General features: G+C 46.1%; 1 protein-coding gene and 1 non-coding gene across 2 annotated transcripts in view; one reads left to right on the plus strand and one right to left on the minus strand.

Moving 5' to 3' along the window:
• Positions 1-14129, minus strand: part of LOC144487318 (NACHT, LRR and PYD domains-containing protein 3-like) — a 101407-nt gene that overhangs the window by 32192 nt on the left and 55086 nt on the right. The window lies entirely within an intron of this gene.
• Positions 1746-1906, plus strand: LOC144487319 (U1 spliceosomal RNA). The gene has a single exon (XR_013496392.1). It is a non-coding gene; the product is annotated as a U1 spliceosomal RNA (small nuclear RNA).

Consider the following 14129-nt stretch of genomic DNA (forward strand, 5'->3'; position numbering starts at 1 on the left):
CATCTTGGGCTTTACTGTTTTGAAATAATTTACGTTTGTGGGCATTAGAAAATAATTCATGAGTTTCAGTTTAATTGGTGTATCTGATCTTGTGAGCTCAGAAAGGGCCAAAACTTTAATTTTGCTTTATGTTAAACAAAGCTGCCTGCCTATGGGTTTATGGTTTCAGTTTAAACTGTTCCTGCATTTTAATTTAATGTTTACGGCGTTGTAAAAGTTATAGAGGTTAACAAAAACGGTTGCTGATATTCGGAGGCCCAAAATGAATGATAGAAGCACTGAGTTTCAGTTGCAACCAGTTAACCCAAGAAGCAAGACGGTGTTCGCAGAGGCTGCCAGTAGAGGCAGCGCAATGCAGGGATTCAGAAAGCAGAACACAAAAGATAAATCACCGTCAGATACTAGGGAGGAAAAGAGGAGTGCCAGGAAGACAGACGTCAAAGGGACAAAAAGACCTGAATCTGAACAAGCTACTGCTCCCTGAAGTTAAAGAGAGGAGCAGAGAGAGGCTCCCAGTTAAAGACAGGGCTGCGAGATGCAGACATTTTAAAGTTTGCGCACGAGAATCCAGATACCTGATATAATCCTAAAGTTGGTGACACCTTCATGCAGACTATGAGGCACTGGTGTCTGTTGGCATGGCTGAATATGAAGGAAAAATGAAAGGAAACATTGAACTATTGGAGGGGGATTCTTGGTGAAGGCATCTGGTTTGTGAAAAGGCATCTTTGTTTGTGAAAAGATCCAACATTTGCTTTTTTTTTCCAGAGTGGAGCTTAGGGACACTCGTGTGGAAGCAAGAGTCCCAGTGAGACTAGTTTTTTCACAGTGTGGCAATCATTTGGGGGGATTTGAAGAAGAATCCACTGAAGGTGCTTTGGGTGGCATCTGTCACTTAGTTTCAGAGAGTGGTGTATCTGACCACAGGTGGCTTTTTGGTTTACATTGACTGTGTACTTACTGAAACAGATCATAAGATCTATTTTGTAACTTGTGTCATCCTTACTGATCTGTAGACATCTGTGAAGTTGGATGGGGTGCAGTCGTGGTGCATTATAGTTATTTTTTAGCAAAGATTTTAGTGTATTGTCAAAAGTTAATTGACTACCTTGTTATTCTGTTCATCTACATTTCTAAATATAAAAAAAATAAGTTATGATCTACTGAGCCGGTGTTCTGACCTGACTGTCCAGTAGTCAGTTGGGATTTTAAGATTGTCAATATGGGCATAGAGTACTAGAGCAAGGAGGCTGTGCTGAACCTGTAAAAGACAGTAGTTAGATCTCACTTCAGCGTGTCATACTTTAGGAAGGCTTTGAACACATTGGAGGGAGTGCTGACGTGGATTACAAGATTGGTGACAGGGATGTGAAATTTCAGCCACGACGTTCAATTGAGGAGGTTTTGACTGTTCTTCTTGGAGGGAAGAGTGCTAAGAGGAGATTTGATAGAAATGTTCAAGGTAATGAGGGTGCTGGACAGAACAGGTCGCAAAAAAAAATGTTGCTGCTCGGTCAAGGATCAAGAACAAGCTTTGTAAAGATTTGTACAAGGTTTGTAAAGGAAGACGATGTCATGCGAGAAAAGCCTATTTGTTTTACACAGTGTCTGGTTCAGGTCTGGAATTGAGGTGGAGGCAATTTTACGAGGCTGTCGTCAGAACCATGTTGAATAAAACCACATGGGTTGCTGTAACTTAACAGGGAGGTTTATTTTCACAAACCGTACGCACACCATAAAGTTTGGTACTTATCTGTCAGGGAGAGTCAATGATCAGGCAGGCTGATCTCCCAGGATGAGGCTATCGCATTACACTCTCGGTGTGCTGAGCTTTGCGATGACCCAATGCCGGATATTCGACTGCAGAATTTGTGGTAGTGGGGGACTGCGTTCGCACACTGCCCCATTTATTTCAGGCAATGCTGGCACCATCTCAAAAGGCAAACAGCGAGACGATCAAACACAGCAGCTCAGGAGGGAGCAGTGAGGAGCTCTGCTTACTGAATGAGGGGTTGAAGTGACAGAAAGCAGAACAAGGGTTGCTCCCCAATCACTAATTCCTCCTGGAGTGGCTTCCCCTCCAGCTGCTCGGATTCAGAGGGACGTCCTGTCCCCTCAGGAATGGAGGAGGATATCCCATCATTCCAAGCCAGTCTGGATGGAGATTGCTGGGAGGTGAGCAGGTTTCAGACACGTGGTTACAGAGTGGGAAAAGATCAATGTCCTGATGTGTTCTGCCACGGTGAGTGCAGCACAGCCTGATATGTGAATAAGGATGAGTGTGAAATTGCAGAAAGAACATCTCCACCCAGAAACTGGCAATGCAAAGGCAGCAGCATTGACTGTTAGAGACATGTCCGTTAGGCTGACACCAGCATAGGCTAGAGCAGGGTTGACCAACGTATTCACGGAGGCAAACACATGTCAATGTTTTTCTCACTCAAGGGCCCGATGAGTAAATTTCAGAATGATAAAGTTTGGCACAGCAGAAATTTCAATTAAAAACTAAACTGAGATATGAAAAGAAACAACTTGCTGAGCACAATAATGAGTAATAAATAAAGATGATTATTAGAGTTTAATCCTCATCAATCACAAATTGTTTCTCTCCCACATTTGCTGCAGATTGGCTCAAAAAGCTATCAGCAGCTAACATGGGAAAGAAACGGCCTGTGATTGGAGGAGCAGCTCCATGCAGATTCTTCCATTCAAACTGAACTGTGACTGAGATTCTAGAAACTCGCTCTGGGGGCCGCATTGAGGGGCTTCGAGGGTCACAGTTGGTCCTTGGTCCACACGTGGACAACCTTCGGCTAGTGCATGTGTTTGATGAGTGAGTAACAATTTGTGTGCTTGGAAAAAGAGCAAACATCATCAGGGAATGAGTGAAGAAGAGTGGAGACATCCAGATATTGCCATCCTTACACCAATGGAAGATGAAGTGCTGGATCAGGAAGGCCGAGGGGCCAAGTGGCTAATTACTGCTGGTGAGACGGGTTGAGTGGGTGGCCTAATGAATGGGCACAGGAGAGCGTCTGGTAAGGACAAAACATAGAGCTTGTGTATCCATCACTGGTCACAGAGAGCAGTCCGAAGGGACGTATTGGGATAAGAACAAAATAACCAGGAGCAGCAGAAGGTCATTCAGCCCCTCGAGCATACTCCATCACGGCTGTTCTAATTGTGGTCACAAGTATTTTCCCGCTCGCTCCTCTGTAACCCTTGATTCGCTTCTCAATCCAAAATCATTCCTAACTCAGCTTTGAATATATTCAATGACTCTGCCTCCATAAGTCTCCAGGGAATGGAATTCCCTCACTCACGACCATCTAAGAAATAAATTTCTCCTCCTCTCAGTCTTAAGGGACTGACAATTACATTTTAAAATTCATCCCCTTGTTCCAGTCTCTCTTGCAAGAAGAAACAACCTCTCAGCAACCACCCTCCCTCATCCCCTCAGGATATTATTTGTCTCAATGCGATCACCTTTTAATCTTCTGAACTTTATAGACATTGCTCCAATCTTCCTCGATAAATAAACCTCTCTGTCCCTGGAACCAGTCGAGTGAACTTTCTCTGAACTTGTTCTCATATAATTCTACCCTTTCTTATGTAAAGAGCCCAACATGATACACATTTCTCCAGTTGCGTTCTAACGAAGGCTGTGTAAAACTGCAGCAAAACTTCCACACTCTTACATTCCATTCCCATTGCAATAAAAAAAACATGAACAAACAGGAGCAGAAGTCAGTCATTCAGTCCTTCAAACCCGCTCCAACATTCAATGTGATCATGGCTGATCTTTTACTTCAACACCACCTCCAACATTATCTCTGCATTTCTTGATGTTTTAATCAGTGGAAATATATCGAGCTCAGTCTTGCACAAACTGAATGACTGTTCCCCGCAGCTCTCTGGGGCAAAAAATCCAAAGATTCACCAGCATTCATTTTCCACAGGAGCAGGCTGAGAGTAAGAGAGTGTGTTCCTGTATGTGATTTATTTATTTATTTTTTCAGTTCAATTTGTGTTAAAAATCAGAGGGTTTTTTTGCAAAACAGGAAGTAGGCCCAGGAGAAGCCTGGGAAGGTTTTTGGAGGATTTAAAAGCAGGCCGCACCTTTGAGCGGGCAGCGTCGGGAGCGGGCAGTGGAGTGAGTGGGAAGTAGAGTGAGAGCTGACGGGCTGTGGCTCATCGGGCTTCGGCGTAAACAGGCAGAGGTAGGGTAGGTTTAGACAATTTTTTTTTCTGTGTTATTGGAAGAAAGGAGGAATTATGATTGTGAGGCCAGTTTGTTGTTCTCAGTGTCTGATGTGGGAGGTCCTGGAGTCAGCTCGCCTCCCGGGCGTCCATATCTGCGCCAGGTGCGTCGAGCTGCAGCTCTTAAGGGACCGCGTTGGGGAACTGGAACTGCAGCTCAATGACCTTCGTCTGGTTAGGGAGAATGAGGAGTTGATAGATAAGAGTTACAGGCAGGTGGTCACACCGGGGCCACAAGAGACAGACAAGTGGGTCATGGTTAGGAAGGCGAAGGGGAAAGGTCAGGTACTAGAGAGTACCCCAGTGGCTGTGCCCCTTAAACATAACTACTCCTGTTTAAGTACTGTTGGGGGGAGCAGCCTACCTGGGGGAAGCAACAGTGGCCGTGCCTCCGGCGCAGAGTCCGGCCCGGCAGCTCAGAAGGGGAGGGAAAGGGAGGATGAGCAAACTGGCCACAGCACCAAGGTACAGGGAGCCATCCAAGTGGGGGGAGAAACATAAAGTGTCGTAGAAATTGGGAATAGTACACTTTTGGATGCTGTTTGGGGGGGGGGGACTTAGCAGGGATAAGCCATGGTGTACAGGTCACTGGCTCAGAGTCTGTCCTTGTGGCTCAGAAGGGAAGGGGGGAGAGGAGTAGAGGATTAGTCATTGGGGACTCCATAGGTAAAGGGACGGATAGGAGATTCTGCGGGAACGAGAGAGACTTGCGGTTGGTGTGTTGCCTCCCAGAAGCCAGAGTCCGCGATGTCTCAGATCGTGTTTTCGATATCCTTAAGGGGGAGGGGGACCAGCCCCAAGTTCTGGTTCACATAGGCACTCAAGACATGGGTAGGAAAAGGGATGGGGATGTAAGGCAGAAATTCAGGGATTTAGGGTGGAATCTTAGGGCGAGAACAAACAAAGTTGTTATCTCTGGTTTGTTACCCATGCCACGTGATAGTGAGGAGAGGAATAGGGAGAGAGAGCAGTTGAACACGTGGTTACAGGGATGGTGCAGGAGGGAGGGATTCAGATACCTGGACAATTGGGGCTCTTTCTGGGGTAGGTGGGACCTCTACAAACAGGATGGTCTGCACTTGAACCAGAGGGGTACCAATATCTTGGGGGGGAAATTTGCTAATGCTCTTCGGGAGGGTTTAAACTAATTCAGCAGGGGGGTGGGTGCCTGAATTGTAGCTCCGGTGTACAGGAGGTTGAGAGTTGTGAGGTCATGGATGAGGTTTCAGAGTCACAGGAGTGTACTGGCAGGCAGGAAGGCGATTTGAAGTCTGTATACTTCAACGCCAGGAGCATCCAGAATAAGGTGGGTGAGCTTGGTACCTGGGATTTCGATGTTGTGGCCATCGCGGAGACATGGATAGAGCAGGGACAGAAATGGTTGTTGCAGGTTCCTGGGTTTAGATGTTTCAGTAAGTGCAGGGAAGGTGGTAAAAGAGGGGGAGGTGTGGCATTGTTAGTCAAGGACAGTATTACGGTGGCAGAAAGGACATTTGATGAGATCTCGTCTACTGAGGTAGTTTGGGCTGAGGTTAGAAACAGGAAAGGAGAGGTCACCCTGTTGGGAGTTTTTTATAGACCTCCGAAAAGTTCCAGAGCTGTAGAGGACAATATTGCAAAGATGATTCTGGATAGGAGCGAAAGTAACAGGGTAGTTGTACTGGGGGACTTTAACTTTGCAAATATTGACTGGAAAAGCTATAGTTCGAGTACTTTAGAGGGGTCGGTTTTTGTCCAGTGTGTGCAGGAAGGCTTCCTGACGCAGTATGTAAATAGACCAACAAGAGGCAAGGCCACATTGGATTTGGTACTGGGTAATGAACCAGGCCAGGTGTTAGATTTGGAGGTAGGTGAGCACTTTGGTGACAGTGACCACAATTCGATTACGTTTACTTTAGCAATGGAAGAGGATAGGTATATACCAAAGGGCAAGAGTTATAGCTGGGGGAAAGGAAATTATGATGCGATTAGGCGAGATTTAGCTGGCATAGGTTGGGGAAGTTAACTGCAGGGGATGGGCAAAATTGTAATGTGGAACTTGTTCAAGGAACAGCTACTACGCGTCCTTGATAAATATGTACCTGTCAGGCAGGGAGGAAGCAGTCGTGTGAGTGAACCGTGGTTTACTAAGGAGGTTGAATCTCTTGTGAAGAGGAAGAAGGATACTTATGTTAAGATGAGACGTGAAGGCTCAGTTAGGGCGCTTGAGAGTTACAGGTTAGCCAGGAAGGACCTAAAGAAAGAGTTAAGAAGAGCCAGGAGGGGACATGAGAAGTCTTTGGTGGGTAGGATCAAGGAAAACCCTCAAGCTTTCTATCGGTATGTCAGGAGTAAAAGAATGACTAGGGTAAGATTAGGGCCAGTCAAGGACAGGAGTGGGAAGTTGTGCGTGGAGTCTGAAGAGATAGGAGAGGCACTGAATGAATATTTTTCGTCGGTATTCACACTGGAGAGGGACAGTGTTGTTGAGGGGAATACTGAGATGCAGGCTGTTGGACTGGATGGGATTGATGTTCATAAGGATGAGGTGTTAGCAATTCTGGAAAGGGTAAAAATAGATAAGTCCCCTGGGCCGGATGGGATTTATCCTAGGATTCTCTGGGATGCGAGAGAGGAGATTGCAGAGCCTTTGGCTTTGATCTTTGTGTCATAGAACATAGAACATAGAACAGTACAGCACAGAACAGGCCCTTCGGCCCACGATGTTGTGCCGAGCTTTATCTGAAACCAAGATCAAGCTATCCCACTCCCTATCATCCTGGTGTGCTCCATGTGCCTATCCAATAACCGCTTAAATGTTTCTAAAGTGTCTGACTCCACTATCACTGCAGGCAGTCCATTCCACACCCCAACCACTCTCTGCGGAAAGAACCTACCTCTGATATCCGTCCTGTATCTCCCACCACGAACCCTATAGTTATGCCCCCTTGTAATAGCTCCATCCACCCGAGGAAATAGTCTTTGAACGTTCACTCTATCTATCCCCTTCATCATTTTATACACCTCTATTAAGTCTCCCCTCAGCCTCCTCCGCTCCAGAGAGAACAGCCCTAGCTCCCTCAACCTTTCCTCATATGACCTACCCTCCAAACCAGGCAGCATCCTGGTAAATCTCCTCTGCACTCTTTCCAGCGCTTCCACATCCTTCTTATAGTGAGGTGACCAGAACTGCACACAATATTCCAAATGTGGTCTCACCAAGGTCCTGTACAGTTGCAGCATAACCCCACGGCTCTTAAACTCCAACCCCCTGTTAATAAAAGCTAACACACTATAGGCCTTCTTCACAGCTCGATCCACTTGACTGGCAACCTTTAGAGATCTGTGGATATGGACCCCAAGATCTCTCTGTTCCTCCACAGTCTTCAGAACCCTACCTTTGACCCTGTAATCCACATTTAAATTTGTCCTACCAAAATGAATCACCTCACATTTATCAGGGTTAAACTCCATTTGCCATTTTTCAGCCCAGCTTTGCATCCTATCTATGTCTCTTTGCAGCCTACAACAGCCCTCCACCTCATCCACTACTCCACCAATCTTGGTGTCATCAGCAAATTTACTGATCCACCCTTCAGCCCCCTCCTCTAAGTCATTAATAAAAATCACAAAGAGCAGAGGACCAAGCACTGATCCCTGCGGCACACCGCTAGCAACCTGCCTCCAATCCGAAAATTTTCCATCGACCACCACCCTCTGTCTTCGGTCAGACAGCCAGTTACCTATCCAATCGGCCAACTTTCCCTCTATCCCACACCTCCTCACTTTCATCATAAGCCGACCATGGGGGACCTTATCAAACGCCTTACTAAAATCCATGTATATGACATCAACTGCCCTACCTTCATCAACACACTTAGTTACCTCCTCAAAAAATTCTATCAAATTTGTGAGGCACGACTTGCCCTTCACAAATCCGTGCTGACTATCTCGGATTAATCCGCATCTTTCTAAATGGTCGTAAATCCCATCCCTAAGGACCTTTTCCATCAATTTACCAGCCACCGAAGTAAGACTAACCGGTCTATAATTACCAGGGTCATTTCTATTCCCTTTCTTAAACAGAGGAACAACATTCGCCATTCTCCAGTCCTCTGGCACCATCCCCGTGGACAGCGAGGACCCAAAGATCAACGCCAAAGGCTCTGCAATCTCATCCCTTGCCTCCCACAGAATCCTAGGATACATTTCATCAGGCCCAGGGGACTTATCGACCTTCAGTTTATTCAAAACTGCCAAGACATCCTCCCTCCGAACATCTATTTCCTCCAGCCTATTAGCCTGTAACACCTTCTCTTCCTCAAAAACGTGGCCCCTCTCCTTGGTGAACACTGAAGAAAAGTATTCATTCATCACCTCGCCTATCTCTACTGACTCCATACACAAGTTCCCACTACTCTCCTTGACCGGCCCTAACCTCACCCTGGTCATTCTTTTATTCCTCACATAAGAGTAAAAAGCCTTGGGGTTTTCCTTGATCCGACCCGCCAAGGACTTCTCATGTCCCCTCCTAGCTCTCCTAAGCCCCTTTTTCAGCTCATTCCTTGCTAACTTGTAACCCTCAATCGAGCCATCTGAACCTTGTTTCCTCAAGTGTCGTCATTGTCTACAGGAACAGTGCCAGAAGACTGGGGGATAGCAAATGTTGTCCCCTTGTTCAAGAAGGGGAGTAGGGACAACCCTGGTAATTATAGACCGGTGAGCCTTACTTCTGTTGTGGGCAAAGTATTGGAAAGGATTATAAGAGATAGGATTTATAATCACCTAGAAAAGAATAATTTGATTAGGGATAGTCAGCACGGTTTTGTGAAGGGTACGTCGTGCCTCACAAACCTTATTGAGTTCTTTGAGAAGGTGACCAAAGAGGTGGATGAGGGTAAAGCGGTTGATGTGGTGCATATGGATTTCAGCAAAGCGTTTGACAAGGTTCCCCATGGTAAGCTTTTGCAGAAAATACGGACACATGGGATTGAGGGTGATTTAGTGGTTTGGATCAGGAATCGGCGAGCTGTAAGAAAACAAAGGGTGGTGGTTGATGGGAAATATTCATCCTGGAGTTCAGTTAGTAGTGGTGTACCACAAGGATCTGTTTTGGGGCCACTGCTGTTTGTCATTTTTATTAATGACTTGGATGAGGAAGTGGAAGGATGGATTAGTAAATTTGCTGATGACACTGAAGTCGGTGGAGTTGTAGACAGTGCGGAGGGAAGTGGCAGGTTACAGAGGGACATAGATAAGCTGCAGAGCTGGGCTGAGAGGTGGCAAATGGAGTTTAATGCGGAAAAATGTGAGGTGATTCATTTTGGAAGGAGTAACAGGCATACAGAGTACTGGGCTAATGGTAAGATACTTGGTAGTGTGGATGAACAGAGGGACCTGGGTGTCCATGTGTATAGATCCCTGAAAGTTGGCACCCAGGTTGATAGGGTTGTTAAGAAGGCGTACGGTGTGTTAGCTTTTATTGGTAGAGGGATTGAGTTTCGGAGCCAGGAGGTCATGCTGCAAATGTACCAAACTCTGGTGCGGCCGCATTTGGAGTATTGCGTACAGTTCTGGTCGCTGTATTATAGGAAAGATGTGGAAGTGTTGGAAAGGGTGCAGAGGAGATTTACCAGGATGTTGCCTGGTATGGTGGGAAAATCGTATGAGGAAAGGTTGAGGGGCTTGAGGTTGTTTTCGTTCGAGAGAAGAAGGTTAAAGAGGTGACTTAATAGAGGCATACAAGATGATCAGAGGATTAGATAGGGTGGATAGTGAGAGCCTTTTTCCTCGGATGGTGTTGGCTAGCACGAGGGGACATAGCTTTAAATTGAGGGGTGATAGATATAGGACAGATGTTAGAGGTAGGTTCTTTACTCAGAGAGTAGTAAGGGCGTGGAATGCCCTGCATGCAGCAGTGGTGGACTCGTCAACGTTGAGAGCGTTCAAGTGGTTGTTGGATAAACATATGGATGATATTGGAATAGTGTAGATTAGAGGGGCTTTAGATTGGTACCACTGGTCGGCGCAACATCGAGGGCCGAAGGGCCTGTACTGCGCTGAAATGTTCTATGTTCTATTCCAATGGAAAACAAATACCCCTCATCTCAGCCTAAATAACTGCCCCTTATTCTCAGACTGTGTCCCAGGTTTAGTCCCTCCAGCAAGGGAAAATATCCTTGCTGCAACTGGCCTCTTGAACACAGTAAAATAGTGAATGTGTGAATAAGATCAGCTGTCATTCTTCTAAAGACCTGAGAATAAAGTTGTTTTTTGTTCCTCATAGGACAACCCATCTGTCCCTGAATCTGTTGTAGTGAACCATCTTTACAAACCAAGTACATCTTTCCTTCGGTCAGGGGACCAAAACTGTATACACTACTCCACGTGTAGTCTTAGAAAGGCTGCGTAGAATTGCAGTAAGACATCTTTTTCCTCAACTCAAATCCTCTTCGCATAATGGCTAACAGACTATTTGTTATCTTAACTGCTCTCATCTTCGCTTTCAGTGCCTCATCAACAAGATATCAAAATAACTTTGGAGTTGTCTTAATTTCTTTTTTTTCTGGAAAATTGGATAAACTCACATTTGTATACACGGTCGTCTTCCTGGCAAACCTTTGGCCACTCCCTGAGGCTCTCCCCATCCCCTTGAAATATCTTTACATCCTCCTGACAATTCAGATTTCCACCCAGTTTTCTATTAATCGCTAATTTGGAAATATTAAATTCGATCCCCACATCCATAACATTAATACAAATTGTGAATAGTTGAGACTCAAACACTGTTCCCAGCCGTACTCCACTAGTTAGAGGCTGTCAACCCAAAAATAACCCATTTATTCCAACTCCTTGTTTCTGTCCATTAATCAGTTCTCAATCCATGCTGGTATATTACACACAATTCCATGTGTTCCAATTTTCTTTCATAACCGCTTGTGTTTGAATATTGCAACTATAGAATCCCTTGTGTAGGAGGAGGTCATTCGGCCCATCCAGATAATCTGACGGAATATCTTACCAAAGTCCGCTCCCCACAACATCACAAATTTACTCGGGCTAATCCACCTAACCGATGTAATGGAAAATTTTAACATAAGGAACAAAGCAGACAACAGGTCCAGAGGGCCAAACCTGGGCTATTTCGATAAGGAGGAACTAAAATGATTAAAACTCAATTTTGAGCAGCTGCACAAGAGGGCGGTTGAGAAACTGCAGAGGTGAACAGAATAATGAGAACTTGCTGAATGAGGAAGATAAGACAGTACAGCGAGAAGGAGAAAAACAACTCCTTCTACGGAATGGAAAAGTACTAATATTGTATTAGCTCATTACTGCCTGGGTGCCTGCGTAGCCCACCTAGCAGCAGAATAGGTATAAAGACTGCAGTTTGCTGTACTCGGGCGCGCCTCCCCCCCCCCCCCCCCACCCTCTCGAGGAGCAGGAGGAACGCGTCCTCTGCAGAGTTGAAATAAAGTTTGGTCCTATCCATGACTGACCGTCTCTGAATCCTACTTTTCCACCACAGTTCTTGGCGACGAGGATGGGATCCCGTGTTTGAGGAAGGCACCAGAGAACTCCGGAGAGGCGTTAGCGCTGACGCCTTGGGGGCTTTTCACCTGATCTTAGGCGCAAAAATTGGCTACCAAGCGCGACAGGACCAGGGGGTTCACTGTGTCGCCACGGCAGCAGGATCCGAACTAAAATCTGTGGTAAGGACTTTATTTATTGAGTCGTTCAAATTACAAAATTGGGAACTTGTTGGACATTCTTACAGTGACAGGTTGGGTATAGACTTGGATCTACCGACGGGTTGGACCCGTAAAATACCCAAAAGAGGGGGTATTGGTTTGTTGGTTTAGGAAAACCTTCTGGTTTTCTGGTTTACGAAAACCACGCCGCCCAGTTGGACGTGCCAGGGTGAGGTGACCTCCGGAGGAAAAATCAAGTCAAAAGGATAGGTTGGACCTAGATTTTGAGATCACTGTAAGATTGTGCCACTGTCACTAATAAGAGACTGGTCATGGGTAACAGCAACGACATGGGGCCTGTGAATACAATAATTTTAAATAGCCCGAAGGTGCGATACATGGCGATCAATTACGGACAAGATTCCGTACGCCAGGTAGAAATGTGGGTGAAGGAGTGTGGTTTTCACAAATGGGGGAGTTTTCGTGTCAGGCAATTAGAATTGTTATTGCTGCAGGACTGGTGGATGCCTGCCGGGCTGCTTTTCTGGTAAGAATGGACATGACAAAGATTGTGATGAGTAAGCAGCGTGATGGAGAAACTTTGTCCCAATATCTGACCCGACTCACAGAGATCCACAACGCTCACAGCGGGCTTACAACACCAGCTGACATGAACGCAGCTGAGGTAACCCCGTACGAGGCACACCTGTGGAACCGTTTTATGAATGGACTACATGAGGACATTGCTAAGATTGTGAGAAACACATGCATCACATGGGATACAGGAAAACTTAATTTAATTGAACAACATGCCATTCATGCTGAGAAGTTGTTAGTGCAAGAAAAGGCAAGACAGAACAAAAAGAGGGAGGACCAAACTCACCAGGCACAGTTAACTATGAAGCAAATGGTGTCACAGACTTCAGAAAGAGGAAGAGATAGAGGACGGGCAAGAGGAAGAGGCAGAGGAGGCCGATGGCGAGGACGAGGAAGAACGGATGGGTGCTTCACATGCGGAGGTAAAAACCACTGGGCAAGAGATTGCCCAACAAGGGAAAAGAAAGGGCCACGAGACGATGGTAAGGAAGCTGATGAAGCTGACTGACTAGGAGGAGGAGGAGGAGGGGACGAGAGGGGTATGCCTGAAGGAGAGGGTGAGTCCAAAACTTTAATGCTTTAGTGCTTTGCAATGAAGAATCGCTGAAGTTAACTATACATACTAACCTACTCGAACAAATTACGCGGGCTGAACGGGACGTGGCGAGTGGGCCTGAATTGCAAGGTACATTCGTTAGATACAGGGAGGAATTTTGTAAACGAATGCCAGAGTATGCATTGACTGTTGAGGGAGAGAGCCTTACGTTTTCAGTCGACTCCGGCGCGGGGAACTCTGTAATACAGGTCGGTTAGCTAAAAACAACAGTTAAAATGAGCGGGAGGTATCTGAACTCCAGAGGAGCATCTGGCGTCATAATGAAAGAACAGTTCTCAGCATCTTTAGAATGCGAAACCAACGGTGGAGAACACTTTAAGTTTGCGTTTTTACTCTCCAGATGTTGTCCGATAAATCTCATGGGACGAGATTTAATAGGGAGGTTGAGGCTTAACTTAATTAGTACCCCAGAAGGATTGCGAGTGACAGAAGGGGAGGAGGACGAATTCCAAGGAGTTAAATTTGAGTTTAAGTCCATCTGCCACTTCTCCGCCCAGTCTTGAATCCTATCTATGTCCCTCTGTAACTTCGGACATCCCTCCAGACTATCCACAACCCCAGCAACCCCTTTGTGTCGTCGGCAAACTTACCAACCCATCCCTCCACTTCCTCATCCATGTCATTTATGAAAATGACAAACAGCAAGGGTCCCAGAACAGATCCCTGGGGCACACGACTGGTGACCGACCTGCCTTTAGAAAAAGACCCATCGATACCCACTCTCTGCCTCCTTTGGGCAAGCCAGTTCTGGACCCACCGGGCAGCAGCCCCTTGGAACCCATGCCCTCTCACTTTTTCCAGAAGCTTTGCATGGGGGACCTTATTGAACGCCTTGCTAAAATCCATATAAACCACATCTACCGCCTTCCCTTCGTCAATGTGTTTAGTCACATTTTCGAAAAACTCAAAAAGGCTCGTAAGGCACGATCCGCCCTTGACAAAGCCATGCTGAGTATTCTTGAGCATACCAAACCTCTCCAAATGCT

Source organism: Mustelus asterias, unplaced genomic scaffold (genome assembly GCF_964213995.1).
Source record: "Mustelus asterias unplaced genomic scaffold, sMusAst1.hap1.1 HAP1_SCAFFOLD_732, whole genome shotgun sequence".
NCBI lineage: Eukaryota > Metazoa > Chordata > Chondrichthyes > Carcharhiniformes > Triakidae > Mustelus > Mustelus asterias.